Raw genomic sequence first — 19,586 nt, forward strand, 5'->3', positions numbered from 1 at the left:
CTCTTCTGTTCATATTCCAGTCTCTTATTCAAATCAATGCATTATTTCTAGGGTTATTTGGACCCTAACAACCAGTTTGCTGAATTTGCAAACTGGAGAGCTGATGAATAAAAAGCTAAATAACTTAAAACCCACAAATAATAAAAAACGAAAACCAATTGCAAATTGTCTCAGAATATCACTCTCTACATTATTCAAAAAGATAGCAGGTCAGCCATAAGTCAGACAATAAAGGAAGAAACTTAAAGAGCCCCTAATCGTATAGACATTGACTGAAAACAAATAGACAGAACCTCATAACTCACATGGGAAACTAAGAAAACCAAATAGAAAGTTCTTTAGAAATTGGGGGCAAATTTACTAACCTCCGAAAATTCGCCAGCGATGGCTTCGCTCACATCGCAACACTTCGCCAGGTGTAGATTCGCCAGGACAACGCTGATTATATAAAATCTGAAGTTGCGTCCAGGGCGCCGAACGCTGATGAAGTTGCGCTAGCGTTACTGCGCCAAGCAAAGCGAAGTTGCGCTACCATTGGCTAATTTGCATACGGTGGGAAGTTAAATGGACGTATATGTTGCAGCAAATACATTACACTACACAAGCCCAGGGAAGCTTAATAAAAGAAAATAGAGTTGTTATACACATGAGCCCAGTGTATAGTTTATGTGCCATATGCTAGGAAATGTAGGGGGGAAGCCTGCTTCCTCCCCATCTCCTGTTGTGAATTGCAAGAAAGTGCACCTATTGATGATTGCGAACCCTGAAGTTACCATTATCTCGAATTTGGTGGTAACACAATGGCCAACATCAGTGGAAATGCCAAAAGTTTTCAGCACATCTCGCAGCAACAATTAAGAGGAAAAATGTTGCATTAGGGTAAAAAACATGGAACATTGCATCCGATATTGCACTTGCACATGGTACACTTCAGTTGTGGTTCTAAATAAACCCAATAGTACTATTGCATTCTCATGGTTAGTCCCACATATATTTTGTTATGTTTTTACAGGTCGGACATCTACCGCTTGACCATGAATGGATTTGAAAGCACCACTACAAATCTACACATGCCCATAACCAGGAAAGCCTTCAGGCCCCCCAAATCTCCCAATTTACAGAATTCTCCATAATAACGTGGGAACGAGAGGGATTACAATAATGAATGAGAAGCAGATTCTGATTTCTTAGATGACAGTTTGGTTATGAAGTTTGATCAGCAAATGCAATTTAGATGTTATTAAATTCCTCTCTGGGTATTTAAAATTCTAGGCTTTTCCAATTTCAGACATGGCATTTAGAAAAAAAAAATATCAAAAGCCCTTTATTAGTCAAAAATAACAGACACAGCAATTACCAATTTCATTAGGGAATAGATTTAATTCTACTGTCATTCGAGAAAAATCAATTACTTTACCCTGTCTAACGCTGTCTAATAAATGGAAGCCAAACACGTTGATAAGAGTGACATTAAAGCAGCCATGCCATGAAATATAGTGCTGCTGGATATCCATCTCACCTTTTGCCCTGATATATTAGCCTTTAATCTCTTATTCTGCTTTACTGATTGACTACTTTACAGCCTAGAATTATCGGTGTTGAATAAGAGAGTGTTTGAATATTGTGTCCAGGTCATGCAGAGATGTCCTGTTTTAAAACGGTAGTTTGCTGCTGAATATTTAGGGGAACCTCCTTTCTTCAATCAGAATGGATGACCTTGCGTCAGCTGGAAAGACCTACTGGTAAATAAAAAAAAAAAAAAAAAAAAAAAATATATATATATATATATATATATATATATATATATATATATATATATATATATATATATATATACAGGTATGGGAACTGTTATCCAGAATGCTCGGGACCTGGGATTTTCCGGACAACAGATCTTTCCGTAATTTGGGTCTTCATACTTTAAGTCTACTAGAAATTCATTTAAACATTAAATAAACCCAATAGGCTGGTTTTGCTTCCAATAAGGATTAATTATATCTTAGTTGGGATCAAGTACACACTACTGTTTTATTATTACAGAGAAAAAGGAAATCATTTTTAAAAATTTGGATTATTTGGATAAAATGGAGTCTATGGGAATTTGGAGCTTTCTGGATATCGGGTTTCTGGATAAGGGATCCTATACCTGTATTGTCTAGAAAATGCAGAAATAGTATATTTATGGGGTTATTTATAAAAGTCCAATTTTCTGCTGCAAACTCCGATCAAATCCGCTTGGGTTTTTACGCTTAATTATTAAATTTTCATGAAAATTTGCAATTTTCATGATTTTTTTGGATTTTTCATCGGAAAACTTTGATACTATTCGGATTTTTCACACGAAAACTCAGATTTCTTATGCTTTGTGCCGAAAAATCCAAAAACTTCGGGGTATTGTACAAAACCCAGCGCACATCAAAAAATCAATGGGACTTCTCCATTGACTTATATGCAACCTCGACAGGTCTAAGATTTTCTAATTCAGACTTTTCCATCATCGGGGTTTAATAAATTCCGATTTTATAAAAAAAAATTAAAAAAATCACTAATTTTTGCATTTGGAGTTTAGTAAATAACCCTTTAGGGGCAAATTCACTAAGCAGCGAAAATGCGCTAGCGACGGCTTCGCCGCATTTCGCCAGGCGAAGTTTCGCCAGGCAGCAGCTAATTCACTAAAATCCGAAGTTGCGCTCAGGGAGGCGAACAGTTGCGAAGTTGCGCTTGCGTTAATTCATCAAGCAAAGCGAAGTTACGCTAGCGATGCCTAATTTGCATACGGCGCCAAGTTAAAGTACAATGGACGTATATGTAGCAGCAAATACATTACACTACACAAGCCTGAGAGCTTCATAAAATAAAATAGACTTGTTATATTGCCCTACATATGTGCCCAGTGTATAGTTCATGTGCCATATGTTAGGAAATGTAGGGGGGAAGGAGGGTACCCCCAAAAAAATTTATGATCTTTTTTAGCCTATCACCCTTATCAAAGGAAAAGACGCCAGCGTTTTTTGGGACTTAGAAAAAATTTCAACTTTTTTTGAACCAATCCCTATCTACTCTATTGCACTTCGCCTGGTCTCAGGTGGCGAAGGCAAGTCTGGCGCAAGAGTTAACGTTCAGTAAAATGTGCAAGTTAGTAAATTAGCGTAGTTACGTCCCTTCGCCATAGCGCAACTTCGCCTGGCGTAAGGGTGCGAAGTAGCGCTAGAGTAGCTCCACTTCGCTAGCGAATTCACACCAGCGCACGCTAGTAAATTGGCGAAGTAACGAAATTATGTCACGCTGGTTAATTTGCGCTAGCGTTAGCCACTTCGCGCTTTAGTGAATTTTCCCCATAGTGTCTAGAAATTTCCAGATATGCAGGATTATGATGGAATTGAATACAGTGTAAGGGAGATTATTGAAGGCTGCACTGTGAGTATATGGTGGGTAATGTGAGGCTTGGACAGGCTGCAGTTTATATCAGAACTTCAGCCTATGTTGATTTTCAGCACTGGGACCAGTGGCATCCAGAGGTTACAACGAGAGGTCGAGTTTATAAAACAAGACAGAGGTTTAAATCAGGCTGACAGAATTCCAATTAAATTCCGTTAAGTGCCAGGGTTACTTCATACAAAAGTGAACGTAATGCTTATGCAATGCATTTGTGTTTTTATTTTATATTATCCGCTAGAATGTACATTTCCGCTTCAATGGAGGAGTTAATTACAGGTAATGATGCAAACAACGTTACCTGTTTATAAAGCAGATATTAGCAACCCGGGCACACTGTATGGCAGAGCTTTTGTTGCCTTGTCAGTGGGATTCTGGGAAGTCAAGAAGGGCAGAAAAAGCATGCGGCGTGACACTGTCAACAAATTCAGCCAGAGTTCAAATAGCCGAAATGAAAATGTAATTGGAATTCAGCCGTGTGTTGGTTCTACTGTTTTTCTTTTTTGTTACACGCAGGATATAAGACTTGATCTCTATAAGTGTTTTGCCTTCAAGTCATTGTGTAGCAGCCTAAAGACGTGTCTAGAACATCCAGTGCATGTTGTTACTACTAAACCTTTGTTGTGCCATGAGGGTGCTCTTTAAGTTAGGGCCAGTGATCCCCAACCAGTAGCCCATGAGCAACATGTTGCTCTCCAACCCCTTAGATGTTGCTCTCAGGGTCCTCAAAGCAGGGGCTTATTTTTGAATTCCAAGCATGAAAGCAAGTTTTAATTGCATAGAAACTAAGTAAAGTGTCAAATAGAGCCTCCTGTAGGCTGCCAGTCCACAAATAGCCAATCACAGCCCTTATTTGGCATCCCAAGGGACAGTTTCATGTTTGTGTTGCTCCCCAACTCTTTTTACATTTAAATGTGGCTCACAGATAAAAAAGGTTGGGGACCCCAGAGTTAGGTGATCTATGAATTAAGTGCAATTTGGAAGGGGGCTGATATTAATGTATCCAGTGATTGAAAGTAGTGTGAGTAGGGACAGGACAAATCTTGCACAATAATCTACAGGCATCTAATTCCTCTTTCTTGATGAGCTTCTCTGCCTTCAGCAGCCACCACTAATCTCTTGGGCTCTCAGATGCCTTCAGGTGATTCTCTTTAAAGGCGAAGTAAACCCTAAAAATCAATTTTATTATTTAATATTATTTATACTGAGTATACATACCTCCCAACAGTCCTGACTTTTGACAGCTCAACTCACCCACACTCAACAGCCAGAAAAAGATACAACGTTTCTAAAACCTAATTGGCTTTTGCCCAGAATACTTGGCAGGTGCATTTAGATACATTTGTAACAATTTAAGATCAGCAAAGAAACAATTGTAACAATTTAATATAAGCAGGTCTTTTGGGAAAACTGTGACTTGCAGCTTAAAGGGCAATTACCTGTCATTAGCAAAACTGCAATAACACAGAAAAACCACAGAAAAGAGTCCAAGCTGTCATAACCTGCCAAACTTTGTAAAATGAACGTGGTTATTATGGGGTGTGGCCACAAAATGGGCGTGATGAAAAAGAATTGCAAATCTTTTTGACCCTCTTTCCAAAATGTTGGAAGGTATGAGTATATTGCACCAACCTTTCAGCTTGTCAATAGCAGCAATGATCCAGGACTTCAAACTTGTCACAGGGGGTCACCATCTTGGAAAGTGTCTGTGACACTCACATGCTCAGTGGGCTCTGAGCAGCTGTTGAGAAGCTAAACTTAGGGGTCGTCACTAATTATCCAGCAGAAAATGAGGTTGGTCTGTAATATAAGCTGATGCTAAAGGGCTGATTATTAAATTCTGATGCTAATTGCACTGGTTTCTGTGCTGCCATGTAGTAATTATCTGTATTAATTATTAATCAACCTTAAATTACAACATTTATATTCTATATATCTGTATATTGTGAGTGGGTCCCTAAGCTCAGTAAGTGACGGCATCACAGAGAATCAGTGAATCAGCAGAAAAGAAGATGAGGAGCTACTGGGGCATCTTTGGAGACACATATCTTTACTGCTAAAGGGCTGTGGTTGCCTTGGGCTGGTACAGAAACTCAAAGCATAATGTACAACATTTCTAGCTACTTCTTTAGTAAAGCTTTAGTTCTTCTTTAAGCTACCATACAGCAAGGTTCCACTTAGTGAAGGCCAGGAGATGAAAACTTGCAGACAGGACTGCAGTCATTTGTACATGGGCTTCTCTCATTCAGAGAAGACAAGTAAGGTCAGCAGACAGGTCAAAGTCAGTTCAGTCAGTAGGAAATGTCAGCAAAAAATTCAGCTATTCTCAGAGGCAGTAATATACAGAAGCCTCAAACCCAATACAGCGATCAGACACACATGTTGTTTGCATGATATTTGGCATGGCCTGTTTTATGGCAAGTAGTGATGGGCGAATTTATTCGGCAGGTGCAAATTTGCGGCAAATTTCCAGATTTCGCTGGCGGCGAATCAATTTGGGAATTTACAGTGTCAATTCCGACCTGGCGGCAATTAAGTGCACGCCCTTTGACTTTAATGTGCGTCAAATTGTCGCCAGCTTATATTGTGACACCAGTGAATTTACAACGCTGGAAATTCGTGATTTCTTTTGCGAAACAGGACAAATCTGGCCATCACTAGTGCCAAGTGCTCAGTGTTGTCCAGGGTTGGACTAGGGGGCCAACACGTACCAGGGCTGCTGTCCTCCCACCCCTGCCACAAAGCTCCCTCACGGCACAGCTTCAGCATCTACCCCCCCCCCCCGCTCTGTATTTTGCCATGACCCGATTGGTGAGGGAGGTCAGGGGCAGGAACAACAAGCTTGGGCAGGGAATGGGTCTGGGCCGGAAAGGCCCATGAGAACCGGGGCCCACTGGGCTTTTTCTCAGTCTGATCCTGGTGATTTCACAGACCCTCCTACATCATACACCCTATACCCTAAAATCACTGCTAAATAAGACCATGGGACAGGACTGACTTCCCTAATGTTCCATACATTTGCAACAGTTTGCAATTGGTTTTCATTTTTTATTTGTTTTCTGAGTTATTTAGCTTTTTTTCAGCAGCTCTCCAGTTTGCAATTTTAGCAATCTGTTTGCTAGGGTCCAAATTACCCTACCAACCATGAACTGATTTGAACCAATATTTGAACCAATTGAAAAGTTGGCCATTGTACAACATACTAAAAGTTAACTTAAAGATGAACCACCCTTTAAATTAGACCTGGCTAGATTTTAATCTACTTATCTCTGTCAACATCCCTGTTGACTACTTTCCCATTTAAATTCATTTAAATGCCCTACATTTGTGTCTCTTCACATTTCTTACAGCCTGTATCCTTGTCTTGATATACACAGGGGTGAAACTACCAGGGCAATGGGGCTCACAGCTGCTAATGAACCAAGATATCCAATAAGTCCAATAAGCACAACATTTAGGCTTTCAAGACTGAAAAAATATAAATGTTTAGAGATATGGATGGGCAGAGAAGGTGTCAGATTGATTCTGGAAAGTGCTAAACATGTTCTAATTACACCATAATACACACAGGTCAATATTCTACTGAGAGAACGTTATATTCTCAATAGTATTAATTCTTCACTATCTTCAAGAGCAATAAAATCTTAGCATTGATCCTTAATTATTTCCAATATTGTAATATTAGTTTAATTTATCTGAAATGCATAGATAGTGAGTTCATATGTATTAGTGGGAAGTGAAAAATTAAATATATTTCCTGCTTTCTATGAACAAGAATATCTTTTTAGTTGGTTAGCAGGAAGACTGTACATTCTTGTTGGTTCAGCCCAACTGCAATGTGCCAGTACATGGCTACTAATCCAGTTCTGTAATTTGTAGGAGTTCTTGGTGCTTGGATTACTCATAAATTACCTAAAACGTTGACTGATGTTCTTTTCTTTGTCCTGCAGAAATATCATCTGTTGCTATAAACCGTGACATTTCTGTAATGAAGCCTGCAATACAAAGCAAAATGTAATTTTCTGTTGGTTACCCAAAGCAAATGGAAAAGCCAGATGGGCTTTGTAAATGAATCGCACGGTCTGGCTTTGTCATTGTGCTGAATACTAATAAGTGGAATTAAGGCTCTGCAATGGGGAACACATGGCCTTAGGGTGCAAAAAGTTCGAAGGGCTTTCAGTTGCCCTGTAAACTGCCCTGTAACTCTACAGATGCTCCTATTAAATATGGTGACACCTACCGCTTTCTCAGAACCATAGAAAATGTATTAATGACAACATAATATCATACACTATAAAACAACATATAAAGGCACAGGACTTAATGTCTAAAACACTCACCACGTAGATAAGATGGTCCAAGTGCACCGGCCCCAGACCCAGACCTCAGCTTATTGAGCAGATAAACCAATGGCAGAAAACAAACGGCATCCAGGCACTAAAGAAACTCCACAAGGGCCACCAAAAAATAGTATAAAAATACTATAATATATATAATATATTAACATTGTAATAATTTTAAAAAGATTAGTATCTCCACTGGCCCTACGCATTTTGTGCCACTTAGGGCACCTAGTCATGGCCCTTCAAAACAGAGAGATACTGATCTTTTTTAAATTAATCTACAATAAATATTTTTTTATACTTTTTTGGTGGCCCTTTTGGAGTTTCTTGAGTGTCTGGATATCCCCTGTTTTCTGCCATTGGTTTAACATAATATCATACACTCACCGATCTGTTTCTAGTTCAAACCCAAAGAGACAGAGGCAGGGAAGGTGAGGGTTATATAAATGGACCCAAGGTTTGCACATAATCTCCATCCACTAGTTGCAATATATTAGACTGCAGAACAGGCAACTCTCGGTATCACAGAAATGTGTGTGGGCACTGCAAATGGGACTTCTTATACATGTATATACATACATACAGTATCCATCCATTATCTGGAAACCCGCTATCCAGAATGCCTCCGAATCATGGAAAGGCCGTCTCCCATAAACTCCATTTTTACCACATAATCCAAATTTTTAAAAATGATTTCCGTTTTCTCTGTAATAAAACAGTACCTTGTACTTGATCCAAACTAAGATACCCTTAATCCTTATTGAAAGCAAAAAAATGTCAAAGTAAACAGAAAATGTATATTTTCAAATGGAAATCATTTTTTTATTCATTTCCACCAGAACATGAGAACTTTGTATTGAGCAAAAGCCCTATTTTATGTCCTAAAACGGAATTCGCTCTGAGCTAGAGAAAATATGGTACAAATCTCAGTGATTTTAGGCATCTAGTAATTCCGTGCTCTTTTAATTGAAGGTCTGTAAATCAAAGACTATTGGTATGTTTCCCCTCAGATACTATTACACAGAGTCTGCATACACAGCCACAACACGCCTTTTATAATCGAATCATCTTAATTGAATTATTTATCAATGCTTTAGAGGAAACATTTGGCTTCTACTATAGAAAGTACAAAAACAAGTCAGAGTTGAGAAATGTTGGCATTCGTCTTTTTTTTCGTTTTTATTACCACTGAAGGTGGCTACAGAAAGTGCTTGATCACTGTGTTGAGCGTTAAAACTCTCATGTTAATGTTGAATAAATTGTTCAACAATCATATCTGACCTTCAAACAAAAATACTGTTGTCACAGAGTTATTTAAAGGCCGAGACACACACTGCAATTCGGGGAGATTAGTCGCACGGTGACTAATCTCCCCGTACTGCCTTCCTTGCCTTCCCGCTGGCTAGAATGAAAATCGCAGGCAGGATGGCACTCAGAGCGCTTTGTTTTCCGAAGTTGCCCAACGGTGGCTCATGAGGAAACTTCGGGCGACTTCAGAAAATGAAGTCATTCTAGCCAACTGGAGGCAGTTTGAGGTGATTAATCGCCCTGAAGAAGTAGAGATTTGTCGCCGGGCGACTAATCTCCCCGAATCTGAGCATGTTACCAACCTTAATAGTGAATGACAGATAACACTATTATGTTCTACAGAGCTTATCTGCTGTGTAACCTTTTTTCCTTTGAATGGCTGCCCCCATTGCTACACAGCAGTTTATTTATATAAACAATAGTAGTGTTCCTGAAGCAAACACACCAGTTTTACCAGTGCAGGGCAACACTGCATTATATTTTATTACTTTAAAACTATTTCATTTGTTGATGTTACTGTTCCTTTAAATTAAAATATTCTTATTATATATCATACATCTCATATTTTATTTCAGAACGGTTGGGGTTAATCTACACACCAGTACTGAAGCACCAATCTTTGGAGACTGGAAGGACAAGAATATTATACAGGTATGGTTATCCGTTATCCAGAAACCTGTTTTCCAGAAAGCAGTTTCCCATAGACTCCATTTATCCAAATAATACAGATTTTTACAAATGAAATGACTACGTTAATCCAAATAATGCAGATTTTTACAAACAATTTCCTTTTTCTCTGTAAGAATAAAACATTAGCTTGTACTTAATCCAAACTATAATATAACTAATCTATATTGGGTTTATTTAGGGGGACCCATTTATTAAACCTTGAAGTTATCTGGTTAAGATTTTTAAGCGGAGATTTATTATACCCCAAAGCTGCGTAAAATCAGACTCAGAAAAAGATGCCATTCCAAACCTGTCGGGGTCACGCAGAAATTAATGGCAGTTTCCTGACATTGTGACCTGTGCTGGATAAGCCAATAAAGTCTGGGTTTTCATCCAATAGTCTGAAAAAGTTTTTGCAGTGAAAATTCAATGAAGTTGAAGTTTTCAACTGTACAATATTCGATTTTGTTGTGACGTTTTGTTGCTCCAATTTTTCTTTTTGAAAAACCCCCTTGATGTTTAAATGATTTTCTAGTAGTCCTGAACATTCTGGATAACAGTATCCATACCTGTATATTTATTATAAATTTACACATGGACACTTGAATAAAGGGGTTGGGAATGATGGGTCCCAGGTAGTGCAGGAAGGCTGGAGTCCCAATGCATGACATTGTCCAACCTGTCACCCTTTAGGCGCTGTTGATCTCCCCCAAGCATCTCCTCCCTAAAAGATCCTTTAGGAGGTTAAAACATTGTCACGTTTGTACTGAAAATATCTTACAACAACAATAAAACAATATTATGGTGCCTATTCTGTTGGTAGATTAACGCCAGTATTATTTGCCATAGGGTTTATATCAGTGGTACCCAGACCTTGGGGCTGGTCCTTCTTGTGAGTGACTGCCGAATCCCCTTCCTCCACCAGCCTGAGATGAGGATTGATACCTTTTTTGCTGACCTAGATATCCCTAAAATTATGGCTGAATATACAGTACTGCTATATGTTTGTTAATCTGTTATGAGCTAAGGGTTCCCTGAGAACATTTTGGGCATTAAATGGGGACTTAAGCCGAAATAGTGTAAACATCACTAGTTTAGAGGAACAATACAATACTAAGATGATTTTTTTAGAAATGTTTAGGGCATAGAATTGCTGTACTAATAAATAGTGGTATTAAAACCCATTGTATGCATTTTTGTGGACACTGCAGCCTTTTCAGGGAGAACCAAACTGGAATTGTTTGGCCCAGTTCCACTTTGTTCATGTAACATGCAATCCCACAAGAGTTTGATCAGCCAAACTGACCTTTATAGCAGCTCTGATAAACAGAAACTATTACAGTTGTTGCTACTGGGAGGGTCATCTGTTCTAAATTAGTTTCTGTGTGTGTGTGTCAGTGTAAGAATGTGTATAAGTGTTGTGTGGTTCTAAGTGTGTGTATGCAGGTATATTCCATGTGCATATCCTTCTGTAATCTCCAATTTCTCCTTCAGTCTAGTATTTCAACAATTGTTTGGCTAACAGGACCATGATACATTATCATTTTTAGTTTAACTTTCTCTTAAAGAAAATAAAGCGTTTTGCTGACTTTTATAACACTGTTTGTTTGTCTTAACAGAGCCCCACTATAACCAACAGTATATTGCCAGTGCAAGGCAGGTTGGGATATTGGAGTCATGGAGGAATAGAACATACACTAGGTAAAATAACAAATATACTAGAGGTGAATACACCACGTACAGTGGCATATTTATTAGCTATAGCTGCATATACACTTGGTACAGTAGCAGTACATATACAGTGTACATGTACAGTAGCACATGTATTAGGTATAGTAGTACCTATACTAGGTACAGCAACAGTACATATAATAGGTACAGTAGCACAGACACTAGATACAGTACAACAGACATTAGGTACAGTATCAGTACATATACTAGGTACAGTAGCACATACACTAGGTACAGTATCAGTACATATACTAGGTACAGTAGCACATACACTAGGTACAGTAGCACAGACACTAGGTACAGTAGCAGTAGATATATTAGGTAAAGTAGCAAAGACACTAGATACAGTAGCATAGACACTAGGTACAGAAGCAGTACATATACTAGGTACAGTAGCACAGACACTAGATACAGTACAACAGACATTAGGTACAATAGCAGCACATATGAAAGGTACAGTAGCACAGACACTAGGTACAGTAGCACAGACATTAGGTACAGTAGCAGCACATATAAAAGGTACAGTAGCACAGACACTAGGTACAGTAGCACAGACATTAGGTACAGTAGCAGCACATATAAAAGGTAAAGTAGCACAGACACTAGGTACAGTAGCACAGACATTAGGTACAGTATCAGTACATATAATAGGAAAGTAGCACAGACACTAGGTACAGTAGCACAGACATTAGGTACAGTAGCAGTACATATAACGTACAGTAGCACAGACACTAGGTACAGTAGCAGTAAATATACTAGGTACAGTAGCACAGACACTAGGTACAGTAGCACAGACACTAGGTACAGTAGCAGTACATATACTAGGTACAGTAGCACATACACTAGGTACAGTAGCATAGACATTAAGTGCAGCAGCAGTACATATACTAAGTACAGTAGCACAGGCACTAGGTACAATAGCAGTACATATAAGGTACAGTAGCACAGACACTAGATACAGTAGCAGTACATATACTATAGATAGTAGCACAGACACTAGATACAGTAGCAGTACATATAAGGTACAGTAGCACAGATGCTAGATACAGCAGCAGTACATATACTATGGACAGTAGCACATACACTAGATACAATAGCACAGACACTAGGTACAGCAGCAGTACATATACTAGGTGCAGTAGCACAGACATTAAGTGCAGCAGCAGTACATATACTAGGTACAGTAGCACAGACACTAGATACAGTAGCAGTACATATACTATGGACAGTAGCACAGACATAGATACAATAGCACAGACACTAGGTACAGTAGCAGTACATATACTAGGTACAGTAGCACATACACTAGGTACAGTAGCATAGACATTAGGTACAGCAACAGTACATATACTAGGTACAGTAGCACAGACACTAGATACAGTAGCAGTACATATACTAGGTACAGTAGCACAGACACTAGATACAGTAGCAGTACATATACTAGGTATAGTAGCACAGACATTAGGTACAGCAGCAGTACATATAGTAAGTACAGTAGCACAGACACTAGGTACAGTAGCAGTACATATAACGTACAGTAGCACAGACACTAGGTACAGTAGCAGTACATATACTAGGTACAGTAGCACATACACTAGATACAGTAGCACAGACATTAGGTACAGCAGCAGTACATATAATAGGTACAGTAGCACAGACACTAAGTACAGTAGCAGTACATATACTAGGCAGGCCAGCATTATACTAGATACAGTAGCACATATACTAGGTACAGTAGTAGTACACATACTAGGTACAGTAGCATATATATTAGGTACAGTAGCACATATACTAGGTACATATTAGGTACAATATATATATATATATATATATATATATATATATATATATATATATATATATATATATATTAGATACAGTAGCACATATACTAGGTACAATAGGTACAGTAGTTGTATACTAGATATATATATACTAGATACAGTAGCACATATACTATATACAGTAGCACATACACTAGGTACAGTAACATATGTACTAGATACAGTAGCACATATACTAGGTACAGTAGTAGTACATATGGTAGGTACAGTGGCACATATACTAGGTACAGTAGCATTACATATACTAGATACAGAAGTGCATTCTCTAGGTACAGTACATATAGAATACTAGGTACAGTAACACAGACACTAGGTACAGTAGCACATATACTAGATATAATAGCAGTACATAAACTAGGTACAGCGGCACTATATAAACTAGGTAGAGAAGCACATGCACTCGGTACAGTAGCACATAAATTAGGTATAGCAGCACTACATATAGTATGTACAGAAGCACATGCACTAGGTACAGAAGCACAGACACTAGGCACAATAGCAAGTATACTAGGTACAGTAGCACATACAATAGTTACAGTAGCACATTCAGTAGGTACAGTAGCACATATATAAGGGACAAAAACACCCACACACACAGTGGCTATAGAAGAGAAGACACACACACACACACACACACACACACACATACACACACATACACACACACTAGGTCAAGTAGCAAGTTTCCCTTTTTGCATATTTGTCCAGTGTTGATAAATGACACCCACCAGGAATAGAAGTACACACGTGTACTAGGTACAGTAGCACATATACAGCAGTACTAGGAAAAGTTGCTTTACATAGAAAAGAGCAATTGGTGAAGATATTAAAAGAAGAGCAAGTAATGCCATGATATGAGTACATTTGCTGGTGGGTGGAAGAAAGTGAAATGTTATAAAATACATGTACCAATATAGATAGTACAGTATTTATATCAGGCTTGAATATCTGACAGAATCCATATAGATTAAAATGTCAGTATTATTCAGTAGCTTTAGAACCATGTTAAATTCATTGGAATAAATAGGGTGGAGATGTTGCTAATGAAAATTTATAGCAGACAGATTAAACAGCAGAAACTGAATATCTGAAGGTTTAGATTTGGGCCAACTAATTTCAGTAATATGTAATAATCCAGCTGTTTCTGCCTGGTATTGATAAATAACATGCTGATAGATGAATTCTATTAGTGTCATTGTCTGGAACCCTAGGGGTGGGATACTAAGCACCATAAAAATGTCTTGGAGGGGTCTTCATACAGACTAGCCCAAACTCCTGTTGGAAAACCCTGTTTTAATACATAGAGGGTGGAAACCTTCCACAGAACAGTAACGCTGTGTTGAGATGGCCCCTTTAAGGGCTAACTTAATAAGGAAATGTTGGAAGCTCAAGAAACTAAGGTGCTATTATAAGGTAAGGCAACCAAGGAAAATATCTTATCTTATAAGTCTAAAAGACATGGATAGGACAGGCGCCAGACAGACAAACAGCTGTGTATAGCCGTATACATTACATGGAAATATTTTGGGTGAGCCTCTGGCAAGAAACAATTTGGACTTGTTGATGACGACTGGCTCAAAAGAAATGATCCCTGTCAGGTCACTTTAACAAACTCTAACACAGTATCAGCAGCCACTGAAAGAGACAGTAAGGGTTATTTTGCCACTTCACAAATTCCTTGTCAGGCCCCTTCTAAAATATGTGCGATTTTAGGATTAATCAGTTTATAAAATCAGTTGTACATAGATAGTATCAACCTATAAGGAGAAACCAACACAACTTAGCTTGCTTATGTTAGAAAATACACATTAAAGAGGGTACAAATAACAGTGGGCTCAGTACAGGTATGGGACCTGTTATCCAGAATGCTCAGGCCTGGGGTTTTCTGGATAAGGGGTATTTCTGTAATTTGGATCTTCGTATCTTAAAGTGATACTGACACGTTCCAATAAAAATCATAAGAACGTGTCAGTATCAAGTAGTTGCTGCACCCAGAATATTTTCCCTCAAAGTCACCCCCAGCCCCGCAAACCTTTGTGCAGACATTACTATTAACGGATCTTCTGCCTTACTTCCATGACGCTGGGCTGGGGGTGGAGCAATCCTTCCATAGGCTGAAATCCTGTTTTCGTTCGTAATTAGCCTATGGAAGGATCGCGCCGCCCTCAGCCCGGCGTCACTGAAACAGCACAGAAGATCTTTAAGCAGTGTCGGAGGGTCGGGTCAAAGCAGGTACGCGTGCTGGGGGGCAGCTTTGAGGGGAGCTTTGAGGGAAAATATTCCTGGTGCAGCAACTACTTGAGACATTCCTATGATTTTTATAGGAACGTGTCTGTATTGCTTTAAGTCTACTAAAAAATCATTGAAAAATTAAATAAACCCAATAGGCTGGTTTTGCCTCCAATAAGGATTAATTATATTTTAGTTTGGATCAAGTACAAGGTACTGTTCTATTACTACATAGAACAAGGAAATTATTTTTAATGGAGTACTAAAACTAACGTAAAGAAGTAGCTAGAAATGTTGTACATTATGCTTTGAGTTTCTGTACCAGCCCAAGGCAACCACAGCTCTTTAGCAAGGGAGATCTATGCCCCCAAATATGCCCCAGTAGCTCCCCATCTTCTTTTCTGCTGATTCACTGCACATGCTCTGTGCTGCTGTCACTTACTTAGCTTAGGGACCCACTCACAATATACAGTACACATACAATAGAAATGTCACAGTATAAGACTGATTAGTAATTAATACAGATAATTACTACTTGGCAGCACATAAACCAGTGCAATTAGCATGAGAATCTAATAATCAGCCCTGTAGCATCAGCTTTTATTACAGATTGAGAAGATGAAACTTTAGGCTGGTGCAATACGTTCAGTATATATAATATGGCATTTTTAGCCATATTCATTTTTAGGGTTTAGTTCTCCTTTAAAAATGTGGACTTAAAATGGAGTCCATGGGAGATGGGCTTACCGTAATTCAGAACTTTCTGGATAACGGGTTTCTGACAGATATGATTTCAATTCCTGGTTCCCACCCCCTCCCAATAAAGGCATTAAACACACATTGTCGTCTATTAAAAACTGAGGGAATGGGGGGGATATGACACTTAAAAGGCAAGAAAGTTGTTTTAATGATTTCTGTCAGTTGAAGGTGTCGACTGCATATGTTTTTAAAGAGGCGGTGGCATTTCAACAACATATATTATTATTATTACTACCATGGAGAGCTGCTGATCCAGGGATTAATAAGGGTTGGATTTAGCACTTTCCCATAGCCTTTTGGATGAAGAGTAGATAACAGAGACCCGGCTATGTTTATATTAGGAGGAGCCTGAACCTGCCTACTGACCCTGCTTAAGTTCAATGTCTCAACCTCTCCGCCAACCAAGCTTGTTTCTGCTCCGTATTTATGAATGTTTATAAATGTTTCTCTTAGTCTGTGGATATATATATATATATATATATATACACACACATATATACATATATTTCTTGCAGGGCCCATACTTTGCATTTGGAGGAGAGAAGAGAGCTACAGCAGAAACATGTGGATAAATGAATAAAGCAGCCGCATGCTGGGCTGTTGCCTCGTTGCTCTTTCACACAGTTCATCAATCTGAGCTGCCACAGTGCAGAATGAAGCTGGTGGGAAATGCACCTGGGCAGCCTGAAACCACCCGGAAATTCGGCTCTTCTAGTGCAGAGAGCGCAATTGCGTCGTGCAGCACCCCGATCCCCTCCTGGGCAGAAAATGTGAGCACCGTGAGGAGAGGTCAGGCGGCAACGGAAGGCCGCCTTAGGCGGCATAAAGGCGCAAATTAGGATTCGGATTTGGTTCAGTATTTGGCCGAATCTTTTGCGAAGGATTCAGGGGTTTGGCCGAATCCAAAAAAGTGGATTCGGTGCATCCCTAATATAAATATATACATATATATATACACAGTTCAGTGAGAGTCCTTACCTTTTAAAAAATAAATAATGTTGAATTTTTAAGACCTGTGAGTGCGGATCATTTTCTATGGACATATATATTTATATATATATATATAAAGATATATATATAATGCTCAGAATGGACCAGCATGCCAGTAATCTTTAAAAAATGTGTTTATAGAGTGTATATACACACACACACACAAACACATATATATAAAGTCCAGATGTGTATCCGCACTCTGACTTGAAGCCAAATGGGTGCTTTATCAAACAATGATAAATAATGGTAAAGAAGATAAGCACTCCAGTATTTCTTATTAGTGAAGATTTATTCCACTGTGCATATCACCAACGTTTTGGTCCACTTTTGGATCTTTATCAAGGATGGATGGATCCCTAATAAAAGTCCAAAAATGGAACGAAACGTTGGTGATATGCACAGTGGAATACATCTTAACTAATAAGAAATACTGGATTGCTTATCTTCTTTGCCATTATATATATATATATATAGATATATATATATATATATATGTGAATTTAATAAACATCATGCAGGAAGGAGTGTTCCACAAGAAAAAGAGAAGGATGGGAAGAGACAAGATCCCATGATAGGACAGTGCTGACAGGAGACACATGCTTTCTGCCTTTGTTATTATTATGAAGAGGGAGGTCTAGTCAATGAAAGAGGTTTAGGGCTACAACTGGTGTACAACTAATATCATCTCTATGGGTGCAACCAGTGACTCCCTCTCACAGCTGTTGCTGGACTACAATTCTCTGCACTGGCTGAGATGCTCCTGAGATAAAGCTAAAGGACCATAATGATTGGATATTGGAACAATTTGTGTCATTTGTACATGAACCTATTTCTGCCCCTCCGACAGCCCTGCTGTCACTCGTTCAGCTGTCTCTGCATGTGGCAGTGATTGTGTATCATAGTGAGGTTGTATTAGATCTGCCAGTGGTTGTATCAGATTAGTGTGTAGCAGGGTGAATATGCATTGCCAGTGTATGACAGTGAGTGACAGCCTGTAGCTTAACCTGCTCGCGCCACTGTAAGCGGTAGGTGCTCAAATCTTGGTGGGGGGTCATTAATGAAAATTAAATAGTTTAACCCCCATTTAAGCCAACAGCCGGCACTGCTGGCCACTCAGCCCCACGTGTTAGTACTTTGTTGCAGAATGTGTTTCCAGAACCTTTGGCATTTCGAGTTAAGCCCTCACTAACATGTGATACCCTTTGTTTGGACAGCTAATAGGATTAGCGGGGTGGCTCTTCTAAAACAGTAAAAACAAAATGTTAAAAAAATAATGGTGTGGGGGGGGGATAAACTCTATTGCTTGTTCTGCCTATACATAATGTATTGTGCAATGTAGTGGCACTTAAAGGAAGAACAACCTTGGGAGAAGCAATGTCACTAGTCACATCCCTGATTTCCACATGCCAAAAAAAAAAAAGAAAAGTTAATTCTCTGTATATTTCTAAGTGGAAGCTGGAGACATACAAAAATAACGATTACATTTAAAATAAATATATCAAACCCCAATAAAACAGAAGTGTGCTAAATAAATAAAAAACCTAGGACATTGGCAAGAGAATGGGGTGAGACAGGCAGACAGTGGCTGGTAAATGCAGCCCTTACCTTGTGCTTAGCTGGCAGTTAGCGCAGAAGTGACCTGTTGTGTTTCCAGGCTGGTATTCCACAGGCGCTGAGTGTCGGGCCGGACACTGACTGATCCCCTCACATTCACACCCGCATTATGCGACTGCAACTTTACTCATCTGCACATGTACAGCAACAACAGCAGGGACAGCGAGAGCGACTCTGCCTGTTACCGTAATCTCCCGAGTACGGGAGCACTCTGAGAATCTTGTCAGGCTTCTCCTTTTCTTAGCGCTTGGTACAAGCCCCTCTATTAAGTGCTAATAGTCACTGCTGCCTTGCAAGGAGCACCAGTCTATAGTGATGATTGTAGGTATCATGGGGCGACCCCATTGGCTGCTTTACAGGCTAAAGTACATTGTAGCTCATATGTACCTTGGGCAGCATGTTGCACATTGCTACAGCTTATGTCCTGCTACTATTCTGTTACCCCAGTGCAATCCAGAATGACATTCGGGGCTATGCCTTTTTCTATGGAATTTCATTCATTGCATTTAATGGAGATGTGTGAAATGTGCCTTGTCCTTCTAAGCAACATTCCTTAAATATATCATTTCCCAATATTTATTAGTACCAATAACTGCTCCTGAAAGCAGCATCCTGCCTGTCCAGTGCACTGGTGGTTCTGACTTTTGAACCAGTGAAGCAG

At 39.1% G+C, this 19,586-nt stretch overlaps 1 protein-coding gene across 1 annotated transcript in view; it reads right to left on the bottom strand.

Annotated features, from left to right (window-relative positions):
* The window catches only part of adra1a.L (adrenoceptor alpha 1A L homeolog), a 62,301-nt gene extending 43,214 nt beyond the window's left edge, over positions 1 to 19,087 (bottom strand). The window contains exon 1 of the mRNA XM_018253371.2: positions 18,917 to 19,087. The gene's annotated coding sequence lies outside the window, so the exon portion shown is untranslated. The remainder of the gene's footprint in view (positions 1 to 18,916) is intronic.
* Positions 19,088 to 19,586: the final 499 nt, after the last annotated feature.

This window comes from Xenopus laevis, chromosome 3L, assembly GCF_017654675.1.
Source record: "Xenopus laevis strain J_2021 chromosome 3L, Xenopus_laevis_v10.1, whole genome shotgun sequence".
NCBI lineage: Eukaryota > Metazoa > Chordata > Amphibia > Anura > Pipidae > Xenopus > Xenopus laevis.